A 12,778-nucleotide genomic window follows, 5' to 3' on the forward strand; every position below is an offset into this window, starting at 1 on the left:
GTTTGTGCGCAATAATATGCTGTGTTAAACCAGGAGTGACTGTCTGCAACGTGCAGACGAAAGCAGTAAGAAGGTTAGAACCAGCTAAACGTTGCGTTAAGAAAACTGGAATCGTTAAAGTGGATTGAACTCCCTGTAGTAAGGGCAATATATGTGCACAGAAACATATAATAGCAATAATGACAAACTAGTAGCGACTATTTGCGTCGTGCAATAGAGTCTAAGTGTGAGAGTAGAACTTGCTCGACATTATGCAAGCAATCACCAACCCTGTTGCAAACCAAAGGAGATCATAAAACGTCACTTATCGAGTGGGCGGACTAGCAAACAACTAGAGAAGGCAACTATTACCAAACTATTACAAAACTACAAGTACACAATAGTGCGACCTGGAAAGGATAGAGATCCGATAGACCTGTTCTTTGTCATGACAGTCACGTGGTCTTCCTTTTGTTGGAAGGGCCATTCGATTGGTCCATTTCCTGAGGTGGGCCATTTTGCAGGTAGTTTTCCAGATCTTTCGGGTCCGTGAAGAATTTTGTGCGGCCGTTTATTGTGATTTTGAACTTGGCTGGCCCTGCAAAGGAGTAGGGTATGTTCTTGGATCTAAGCTTGGCGCGGATTTCCAGAAACCCCTTGCGAACCTCCACTGTGTCCTTGGAGTAGTCCTGTGTAAAGATGATCCTCTGACCTTCCCAAACGATGGAGTGCTGCTTCCTTGCGTATTGTAGGATCAGATCGACATGCTGATATCGGAGTGGTTTGCATATCATTGGTCTGGGGCCCTTCTCGCGGTTAGTAGTGAATGTGGGGATTCTATGCGCACGGTCTAGCTCCAGACCATGCGGGAAAGCAATGCCGGTAATCATGGGGATCCATGCTTCCAGGAAAGTCACGCAAGAGTCTGCATCTTTTTCTGCGTTTTCGGGTATGCCAAAAATTCTAATGTTCCCTCGCCTGTTGCGGTCTTCCAACTCAGCATGTTGGCGTCTGAGGGTGTTAGTGGTGTCTTCAAGGCGCTGTATTCTAGCAGCTGATTGACGTGCGAGGTCCTCCACGTCGCTGATGCGCTGTTCCGCTGTGTTCAGCCCGGATTTTAGGTCATTCATATCAGCTCTGATGGCCGTTAGCTCAAGCTGCATAGCGTCAGTATTCGCCTTAGTGGATTTGGAGATAACAGTGAGGTCTCCTAATTTTTTCAAAATCATTTCCATCGTGGCCGCCATGTCTGGTTTGCTCTTAATAGGGGAGTCAGAAATATGCGGCTCAGGTTTCACCTTCTTAGAATTTGTCTTTTCTTCTCTGCCCGCCATTTTGGACGTGAGGTTGAAGAAGAGATGTGGTTACCGGTTAGCTTGTCAGGAACACCTGTCTGGGGTCAACGTTGGTGGGATCAGACAGGGAGTTGACAAACAGGCTAGGGCTGTTAAGACGCTCAAGGCTGGCTCCACGCGGTGATTCTCTCAGCGCCAGGCGAGCCTAGTGCTGGCTAGCTGTTTGACGCTGTTAGTGTGGGTGTGCTATTTCCTGTGCTGACTCGTGGACCAAGGCTACCCTGTGTAGCTGATAGGAGAAGCAAAGTTAGGTGCTGGTAGTGAGGTGCTGGGTAGGGGCACTATGCCAGGGTAACTTAGAAATGTGACCCCCCAAGGATCGAGGAAAGCCTCACAGAAAGTAGACAGGTGGGCTTCTGCATGAGGGCAGAGGAGAACCGCTTCTCTTTACAGGCGTTTTCATGCTGATTTGCAGTTATTTGGAGCCAGTAGGAATCGGAGCGTTTTTCCGATGGCAGCCGCCATCTTGAGGTCAGGCGAGAAGGGCAGAGAGTGGCAGCACAGCGCTGTGAAAGCGTGTTAGCTCTCGCTTCTTACCGGCATGAGGGGAAAGCTGGGGAGCAGCTGACATCCCCGGCTGCGGTAAACTCGTCCAGGTGTTGCTGGGTTCAAGAGACCGGAGAGGTCGTCAGGCATCTCCGACGTGACGGCGCGGCGCCATTTTGTGCAGAATCGGCGCTGGCGCGCGATCGCCCCAAAGAATGCAAAACTCCTCGTCAGAAGTCTCGAGAGGAGAGATCAAGGCACCGGAGGGCTCAGTAAGGCGTGAGGCATCAGGATCACCGCTTTTGCTGCTGGATAGGACAGCGGGTCAGCAGGAAACTGAAGGAGTCGTTCTCCTGAGTTGCGGAGCTCGAGGTTAGGCGGCCATTCGCACTGCCGTCCAAGCCACGCCCCCGTGTTTCTCTACTTTTTTAAAGCGATTAATTTAGAGAGTGATTTAAAATTGGTGCCCATAAACTTCCAAACGTGTGTATTGTAAAAATATGTTATTCTGACCAATATCTTTGTCTTAAATTTGAGTTGTATAGTTTCACAAGCCAATGGTACTCATTAAAGAAATTTCCAAACCATGACAAGCTCAATGGACCCGCTTGTGTCCAAACCTGTGAAAATGAGGTCAACCACTGACTTCTGCAGGGGATGCAATTGCTCACTGATCCTTCCTCTATTTCAACAAGGAACGTAGCAAGGAGTTTGTTTCTGTTGTACTCTGGCTTTTTTTTGTCGGAAGTATTTGAAGAGTCTGGCCCAGAATCACAAAGGTTCAGCATCAGGTTTGTGTTACTTTTGTAATGCTAGCCCGATGCTAAACCTATTTGGGGATTAATAAACCTGGTATTAGCATTGTTTTGTATAGACAAGTAACCAAAGCATAGCAAAACGCTGCTTTGCATTACTTTCTGTCAAGGGGGCATACATTGGTAGTACTTGTGCGTTCCCAGTCAACCACCCATGATTTTTTACACCAAACCCTATTTACTAACATTAGTAGACAGGGTTTAACGCCAATTTTAATGCTGCTGTAAAGCAGGCATTAAAAAGAGAAATGTTTTAATTTCTCCTTAATTTTCCGACTTTGCCATTCATGCTGGACTATGCAGCGCACATACAAAGTAGGAAAAGCTTTGAAGTGTGTCTAGGGATAGTATTTTGTGCATGAAGAGTATCATTCTTGTACAAAGTCTTTGCTATACTCAGGCTAACAGTGTTAACATCTCGCCTGAGGGAGATAGGGGTTGAGGGGCCCGCACTTAGTTTGCTGACCTCCTTCCTCGGCCAGAGGGAACAGAGAGTTAAGCTGGGTGAGTTCCTATCTCCATCCCTTCCTGTGCAGTGTGGGGTCCCTCAGGGGTCGGCATTAAGTCCGACCCTTTTCAACATCTATGTGACCCCACTTGCCAGGCTTATTAGATCTTACGGGATGGAGGTAGTCTCCTACGCCGACGACACGCAGATATTGATGTCTCTCGCCCAACCTGCCATCTTGGCTGCCTCCAATTTTAGACACTGCATGGAGGCAGTGGCTCAATGGATGATTTGCAATTCATTGAAGCTCAATGGCGAGAAGACAGAAATTCTGGTGTTCGGAGGTAAGGAGGACATTTGGACGGCGGAAAGGTGGCCCTCATCTTTGGGAGTGTGCCCTACACCCACTGCCTTGGCTAGGAACCTAGGAGTCATGATTGACCCTTCTTTGGGGTAGGGTCAGCAAGTAAGTAGGACTATTTCCACCTGCTGGGGCATAATAAACATCCTGAGGAAGATAAAACATTACCTGTCCCCTCAAGCCAGAAAGCAAATTGTAATGGCATTAATAGGCTCAAGACTAGACTACTGCAATGCCTTATACCTTGGCATTAACAAGAGTCTGATAATGCAACTCCAAATGGTGCAGAATGCCGCCGCGAAGTTTGTGCTAGATCTCCGTAGGCGGGCCTCTGCCACGGCTGCCAGGAAAGCACTGCATTGGCTTCCAATTGAGGCCAGGACTTCTTTTAAGTCCCTTTGTTTGATCTATGGGGCCCTGGCCACGAACAAATCTGGAGGCCTAAGGGATCTGTTAAATCCATACACCCCTTCCAGATCCTTGCGCTCGGCTAATAAATTCTTGCTATCAATCCCTCGTGTCCATAGAGCTAGGTGGGGTGGCAGAGCCTTTTCAACTTTGGCTCCAAGGTTGTGGAACTCTCTGCCGTCTGAGATTAAAACCCTTCCCTCAAAGCAAGCTTTTAGAAAGGCCCTTAAGACAAGGCTATTTGCCATAGCCTATCCTTAGCTCTCGTTTTGCCTTTTTTGATTTTCTTTGTTAGGCGCCTTGATGCCTTCGGGCTTAGTTGCGCGATATAAATTTTATTTCAATTCAATTTCAATTCAATTCAGGCACGTACCCTAGCTATACTGCGTTAAGGTGTATGCCTGGATCAAAGCAGCTGAAATCAGAACTGGCACTAAGGAGAGGGGAGGAGGATGCCATATCTTTTGAATATGGCGCTCTTCCGCTCTCTCCCTGTCAAGCAACAGAGCCCAGACTCTTTTGGGTCTTTGACTTTTGTTTAAGTCCATAAGCACTCATGGCAAATAAGCTCTAAAGGGTTATGTTAGTCTAGAGACAAAAAACAAGATTCCCTTTTCCTTTCTTTGTAGTTGGGAAGAGGTTATTTCTTCCAGGCCCTCTGTCGTTAAAAAGGGTAGACTTGGTATAGGATTGAGTCAAGACAGGTTACCAAATTTACAAAGACAATTTTATGCACTACTTCATGGTTGAGAAAACCAAACAGCAAATGCAAAGGAATGTGATGTTTGCCTATTTTATTTACCAGTAGATTCTTATGTCATCATTATTCATACATTACAATAAAAACAAATTGCCATAATTTTAATTAAAAATAACATACAATACATAATAAAAAAAGAAATTTTGAAAAAGAATGTTGATGCGGCGTTTTGGTATTCTAAAATATCATCACCTTCTTCAGGACAAAAACTTTAAAGTTTAAAAACATCTAAATAAGTGCTGTTTAGAGCCTCAATCAATCAGCTATAGGTATTGATGCAGTCTTTCAATACTATAGGATAAATGGTCTTGTAAATAATGATTTCCTCTGTTGCATCACTAAATGTTTTCATCATATATGACTTGCTTCTATTTCGTTTAGCTGAGTCCAAAACTGCGTTTCCTATGCCGCTGTATTGTTCTTTTACCAGCCTACTTGCTGATGTGGTTGTCAATGATTGATGTTTCCTTGATTTTTTCTGAGGATTATTTGCAGGATGGACTCTGCCTTTTCGCCTCCCTTTCATGTACTCTTAATGAGGGAAGGCTCTTGCCTTTTCCTCTCTACCACCCTTTTTTAAATGTTGGGTATCCCCTCTATTGCTTGTAGGATCTTGAATTGAGAGTAGAAAGAGTCTCCTTTTGGCATCTGTCCTGCTGGACAGATGCCAAAAGTATATAGTTCCTTTATTTTTTTACCTGACTAGTGAACACCTGGTGGGGCCCTCAGTGTACAGGTTACTGAATCGTATGATGCAAGTAATAATGTTGCAATGCCTAATCTCCCTGGAACACATTAGAGTTTGAGTCTCCAAGAGAATGATAAACCTAGCTTTGTACATTTATGATCGTTTTAGTAGGTTCTCAGAAAAAATATTCGCTTTCCATTTGGAGCAAATTAACAAGCCCATCTGGTAGACTAAGGTTTGAAATTTCTAAATCATTACGATCAATGTTATCTTTGGAATGATGATATAGTATCAAAATGTCATAAAACAGGAACATTTTAACTTTAATTACCAATGGAAAATTTAATGAGAAATTATCTCAGCTGAAAAAATTACAATGTGAAAATACCCTACTACAGTCCTACATGGCATCAGGGCTATTTGATAGCTAGTCTCCAATCATGTACAAGTCACCCTTATATGCGTGCAAGGTTGAAGATTTTAGACATTATTGGTGACTGCCAAGATCCTGGTCTCATGTGCATCGAATGAAGATTGTGTGGCAGAGGCACAGAGGCATGTTGCATAAATGTTTGAACTATGTTTAGAAATGATGGTGTTAAGTCCTGTAAAATATAATTCAGGTGTCAACGCAGGGTAATTCAAAAGTGATGTGCTACTGAGATGTATGGTACTTTGATGATGCAACGTTAGCCTTGAGAAGGGCATAATGATTTTTATTTTTGATTTATCAGTTACCAGTTTTAGTATTAATATATACAATCAATATTTGATATACATGTTTGTCTTTACATAATTATATACTATAAATGTAATCATTTTCTTGGGAGAGACTAATGTCATTTTTAGGTCAACATTCAAGACCTCTTGTATATACTTTAGCTGTGTTTGGGCTGATTTACAAGCCCCCTGCACCACCAATACATCACTTTTTGTGACGTACTGGTGGTGTATCCTGCATGGCTTTTCCTGTCCTTGTAAATATGGCCCCTTTACACTCAGCACTTTGCTTGAAAGAGGCCATCCATGGGTGTTGCTGTGGGTGCTCCCACCCGACACCCATGGAACGTGACACATTTCCAGATTTACCAGGAATCGTAAATCTGGAAATGCGTGTGAATGATACGCCTCCCCAGGGGAGGCGTAGGGAGGCGCAAAGATATGAAATGTTTTCATTTCACCTCATTTTTTCCTCTTTCAATATGCACTGCATTGTACAGTACGCATTGAAAGATGAATATGCCTGTAGTGATTGTTTTTGTGTAGGAAGGTGCCCCTTCCTGCACAAAAACAATCTCCCCACGACACAGGCATCCTTGCACCACGGTGCAAGGGTGCCTGTGCCAGCGCATGGCTGCAGTTTGTGCGCAAGCACAGGGGGAAGCACAGAGATGCAAGATATTGTTGTAAATATGCTGCAACCCTGTGCTTTGAAAGTGACTCAGTGCTGCGCAGCCAAATGGCTTGCGGAATGCTCTGAGTCACTTTCATTGTAAATCTGCCCCTATGTACTTTGTGGGCTTTGGAGATCAGCCCTAGGAGTTGTCTGCTTCCGCTTAGGGACTTTTTTTTGTTCAACTGCCGCCATTTAACTGTCTTGATAGAAAACGACCAGTAGAGGTCAGTAAAATAGCAGAATTGCTTTCTGCTTGTTCAACTGCTTTTATTTATCTGTCTTGTTAGAAAACGACCAGTAGATGTAATTAAAATGCCAGAATTGCTTTCCTCTGAGGGACTTTCTTTTTTTATTTTTCTGCTCAACTGTCTCTATTTAAATTTCTTTTTTTTTTTTTTTTTTTTTTTTTTGGTGTAAAAACTTTTATTGATGTTCATCATCCATTTTACAACAAGACAATTACACAGTAATCATGACAGGAGAAAAGAACAGGATGTCCCGTAGTAGTACACAGCTATTTAGCCGACAACCCTCCGGTCCGGCAGCAAGGATGAGGATGATACGGCAGACCATAAGGAGAAACATCGGAGTTATGAAGTTTTACTTTTTTAAATAGCATTACCGTTAACTGTTCCATGTATAAAACGTTGAAAAACAAACCAAACAAAGTGGCTCAGTAGTAGTGCTTAGATGCGAAGCAATGTAGAACAGAAGACGCTAGTAGAACACACCGACCCCCCACCCCAGGCCCAACCCCTCCACCCCCCGCAGAACGTGAGCAGGAGTTCCAATTATATGAGTACCGTACTAGTCTCGCCCCGTGGCAGCCCATAGGTTAGCCAATCATCTCCTCCTCATCTTCCGAGTCCTCGTCTTCAGCCTCCTGAAGCGGGTCGCACAGGTCCCCCCTATATCTATTCCAGGCCTCCCACACCCTGTTCCATTTCTTTGGGTTCGCTCTCAACTTGTAGACAGTTCGTTCGGTTAACATCAGTTTGTCCATATTTTGACACCATAGCGACAAGGTAGGTAACTCAGCCACCCCCCACCTCTGTGCCACATCACGCTTAGCCATCATCGTTCCAATTGTAACCCACTGCTGTTGTCTGAGGTTAAGATCAGTGCCCTCCCAAACATTCAGAAGACAGAGGCGCGGCTCGGGTGTGAGGGAGGTGTCAAGGGCCTGGGAAATCGTACGCATGACCTGTTGCCAGTACCGGGCAATGAGAGGGCAGCCCCACAACGTGTGCAATAGTGTGCCATCCTCCCCACATCCTCTAAGACAACGAGGGGAGTCAGCCCTGTGCATTTTGTGTAGGGTGGTCCTAGTGTAGTATGTTCTGTGCAGTATTTTCAGTTGTATGAGTCTGAACCTGGCGGAAACCCCAGCCTCTCTCGGGGATGCCACAGCAGCGTTCCAGTCCGTCTCATCCATAGCGCCCAACTCATCCTCCCATTTTTCTCGCAGGGTCTGTAGGGGGTCAGAGAGATTGTTCAGTAATTTACGGTAGGTGAGTGAGGTGGCTTTCGTTTGCATGTAATCCGTGAGGAGCCGGTCTTCTAGGGGCGAGGATTCCGGGATTGTGGTTCCCGGCTCCAGCACCGCCAGGAGAGCGTGCCTGATTTGGACGTACCTATATGTTTCCGTGGGGCCCAGCTCATACTGTTGTTGGAGTTGCTCGAATGGTATCACCCCAGTGGACGTCCAGAGGTCCCCCACTGTAGAAATGCCTATATTGTCCCATTGGGTGAACCGTTTACTGGTCCTCAGGCAGCCCAGTTTTTTTGTGTCCCAGAGCGGGGTAAGCTTCGTAATGACTCCCTTCCATTGTAGCTTGGTGAGTGCCCTGTACCATAGGGTAATCGTGTGTTTAGTGGGGCCAATCAGGTCCTTGAGTAGACTGTGGTTATAGAGGGGGGCCAGGAGACTCTGTGTCCCGAGTTGGGCCCTGTCCGCCATGTACGCCGGGTCAGTGTGTGGTGCATGGATCCATTGGTTAAGCACCTTAAGTTGGGATGCCCAATAATAAAGCTGTACGTTCGGCAGTGCAATGCCACCATCGTACCAGCCGCGGTTCAGTTTGAGGTGCGCTATCCTTGGGGGACGCTCACCCCAAAGTAGAGTGGTAATTTTCTGGAAGTAAGAGGGCGGAATCAGGACAGGCGCATTCTCAAAGACATATAGGAGGCGCGGGAGCGCCATCATTTTGAACAGCGCGGCGCGGCCTAAAAGTGTGAGCGGCAGGGACAACCAGTGCCGCACGTCTGCCTTCAAACGGAGGAGGGGGGGCGCCAGATTTCGGTTGGTGAAGACGGTCACATCGTTAGTGACATGGATTCCCAAATATTTGAAGGAAACATCTGTCACCACCAACGGACAATGTTCCGGGAGGACTGGTCGAGGGCCCTTCAGTACATATAGGACCGATTTCGTCCAGTTAATGGTGTAACCAGAGGCCGCACCGTGTTTGTCACAAAGCGCCAGTAAAATCGGGACACTCCGTTCGGGTGCTGATACGTACACCAGCATATCATCCGCATACAATGATATTCTATCTTCCCAGGTCTCCGTCCACCTGATGCCCCTCAACAGTGGTGTCGTTCTGAGGACGATCGCGAGGGGTTCAAGGACCAACGCGAACAGCAATGGGGAGAGGGGGCAGCCCTGGCGGGTTCCACGCGCCAAAGAGATCGCACGGGAGATGTGGCCATTAGCCGCTACGTGAGCTACTGGGCCTGTGTAGAGTAGTCGGATCCAGGATAGGAACTTCGGACCGAAGCCCATCCGGTGCAGGACTGCGAACAGGTAATGCCACTCCACCATGTCGAAGGCCATCCTGGCGTCCAGCGACAAGATGGCTGCTGGTTCTGTCAAGGAGTGTGCACGCGCCAACGCGCCGTGTACTCTACGGAGATTTAATGCTGTACTCCTGTGAGGCATAAAGCCGGACTGGTCCGGGTGGATCAGTTGGCCAAGGTGTGGGGTCAGTCGATTAGCGATCACCTTCGCCAGGATCTTCGCCTCTGCATTGAGTAGCGAGATCGGGCGGTAGGATGCACAACATTCTGGAGGTTTCTCAGGTTTTGGGATAGCAACTATCGTCGCCAGGCGCTGATCCGGTGGCAGCGTTCCTGACTCACGACAGTTCTCGAACATGGCCAGTAGCGGTGGGCCCAGTGTGTCGGACATCGTTTGGAACCATTCGATCGGGATCCCGTTTGGGCCCAGCGCTCTGCCCGTGTGCAGTGCGCCTATCGCCATACGGAGTTCCTCCACTGTGAGATCCGCCTCCAGCTCGGTTTGCGCCTCCGGCGTTAGCCCCTCCACCTCAATCTCTTGGAGCGCCAGTTCCGCCTGTTCCGGCGTGACCACCACTTCTGGGGTGTAAACTGATTGAAAGTGGTCCGCCAGGAGGTCAACTATCTTGGGAGGGTGCGTGTGAAGCGTCCCCGTGTGATCTTGCAACTGCAGGATATGCCTTCCTCCATCCCGCTTTTTGACCAACCAAGCCAGCAACTTGTTGGCTTTGTCGCCTACATCATAAACTCTGCATGCCGTTGATTCGATCCGCTCTAACACCCTACGGCGGAGAAAGTCGTCATGTTTTGGTTGGCAGAGAGTCAGCGCGTGCCTGGTGGCTTCTGACGGTGTGGCCATGTGAGTCGCATTTGCCTGTTCCAATTGCAGTTCCAGTTCGACCATTTCCAGTTTTTGTTTGCGCTTATGGTCGGCTATGGTCGAAATGGCCTGGCCCCTGAGCACCGTCTTGTATGCTTCCCAGAGAACCGTCGGCGAGGACACCGACCTGGAGTTCTCCTGGAAGTAAAGTTTAGTGGCAGTTTTAAGGGACTTTCGGATCGGGGGAGTTTTAAGATAGCTGGGGTAGATGGGAAAGAGACGCGTGCGGGCCGTGGCAGAGCAGGACAGGGTAGCGAGCAGGGGAGAATGATCTGAAATACCCCGTGGTGCGATGTGTACTTTGTCAAAAGTGAGTTTGCCGCCCCCCAGTGTGAGGAAATAGTCTATGCGCGACAGGCAAGCATGGGTGGAGGAATAGTATGAATAGTGGCGATCAGTAGGGTGAAGCTGCCTCCAAATGTCTACCAGACCCTGTGCCTCTAAGAAGTCCCTGAATTTCGTTGGGCCAGTAGGGAGGGGGCGAGCCGGGAACCTGTCCATATCAGAATCAGCCAATGCATTGAAATCTCCGCCCACTAACAAATCCCCTTCCGGGAGTTCCAGGAGAAATTTACCCAGGGCCGGAAGTGCCGATGAATGTAGCGCCGGCGGGATGTACGCAGACACCACGTTGATGGGCACGCCCTCCCATTGTCCACACACCGCCGCGAAGCGGCCATGATGATCTGTTTTTGTGGAGTGGTGAATGAATCGTGACGTCCTTTTTACCCATATCCCCGTACCCCGGGATCCCGAAGTAAAGTCTGAGTGTATCAGCATGCGGTATCCTCTCCTATCTAGGGCTTTGGAGGCAACCCCCACTAAATGTGTTTCTTGGAGGAGGGCGATATCACAGTTCAGTCTCTTAATACATTGTAGGACCAGCCCTCTCTTCACTTTATCACCCAACCCCCGCACATTCCAGGATACTACCCGAAGCGGCGGTACCGCCCCCACCCCAGTGTCATGCGTTACTACAGCAGGTCGCGGGGGATCCGCCATATTGTGGTCAGTCGTATAGTTGAGGGCCCTAGAGGGCGGGGCGGAGGCATAACAAATAGGAAAAACCCCAAGCCAGTGCGACTAAGCGTGTGAGTGCACCGATACAGTGATCGAGGAGCAGAGGCAATATACCCGGTGTAAGGAATACGGTCAAGTGTGAACACTAGCAGTTCCAAGACAAGAAGTTGAGCCAAACATTTCAAACTAAACAACCAACACAACCCCCCCATTCCCAACAACCCCACCCTCCCTGCTTCCCTGCTACACGGACTCCAAACTGCCCGCCACCCCAATCTAGCAGAGTGCTTCATCCCACCCCAAAGAAAACACACAGTTACTTACTCGTTGGGGGTGAGGAGCGCTCCGGAATCAGCGGCCCCTCATTCCCTCCACGGAGGCCCTCGGCCCAGTGTCCATGACGGTTCCAGCCACAGTACCAAACTTTTACAGTGCACACATGTGTTCAAGGGTCCACCTCCAGACTCAAAGCAGTTTCATCTCGTATCGGAGAGCTTCTGCCACTGTTCGTACCCTCGGCCCCTGCAGCGGTGGAATCAGAGTGAGGCGAGCCGGTCTTAGTCCGTCCAGGGCGACGAGAGTGAGAAGCCGGACGCCAGCCGTCCAGCCAGTCTCGCGCAGTGCTTGGGTCATCAAAAAACCATGTCCTGTTTTCCGCCACCACCCGTAGCCTGGCTGGGAAGATCATAGAATACGGGAGTTCCCGTTTCCTAAGTTCTCTTTTAATATCCAAGAATGTCTTTCGCCGCCTGGCCACTTCCGCCGTGTAATCCGGGAAGAAAGCTACCGTCGAGTTTAGGATTTTCACCGGCGGCGAGACACGTGCCGCCTGCAGGATGATGTCCCGGTCACGGAAGTTGAAAAGTCTCGCTAGGATCGGCCGCGGCGTGGCCCCTGGTTTCGGTTGACCACCCGGGACTCTATGGGCTCGCTCCACAGAAAAGAAGGCCGACAGGCCTTTGGGTTGGAGATGAGTCTTAATGAGTTCCTCCACATAAAGATCCGTAGCCCTCACACCTTCTGACTCCGGAACGCCAAGAATGCGTACATTGTTCCGCCTGGAGCGGCCCTCCTGGTCGTCGAGCTTGTCCTTAAGGTGCTTGTTTTCGGCCATGACCGCTTCCATGGCCGTCTGCAGTTCTGAGACATCCTCCACCAGCGACTTCGTGACGAGCTGCAGAGAGCCTACCTTTTCCGCCATTTTATGAAAGTCAGCGCGGATTAGGGTGATTTCTGTTGAGATGCAGCCCACCGTTGCCTGGACCTGTGTGAGAGCCTTCATGATATCGTCCAGTGTCGCCTTCTTCGGCCCCCCGGATTCGCCTGGTTTCACAGGGGGAGTTTTTCCCTCCGCCGGAGGGGAAGCGGTCCTGTCGTTGGTGA

Source organism: Lissotriton vulgaris, chromosome 4_1 (assembly GCF_964263255.1).
Source record: "Lissotriton vulgaris chromosome 4_1, aLisVul1.2, whole genome shotgun sequence".
In the NCBI taxonomy this organism is placed as follows: Eukaryota; Metazoa; Chordata; class Amphibia; order Caudata; family Salamandridae; genus Lissotriton; species Lissotriton vulgaris.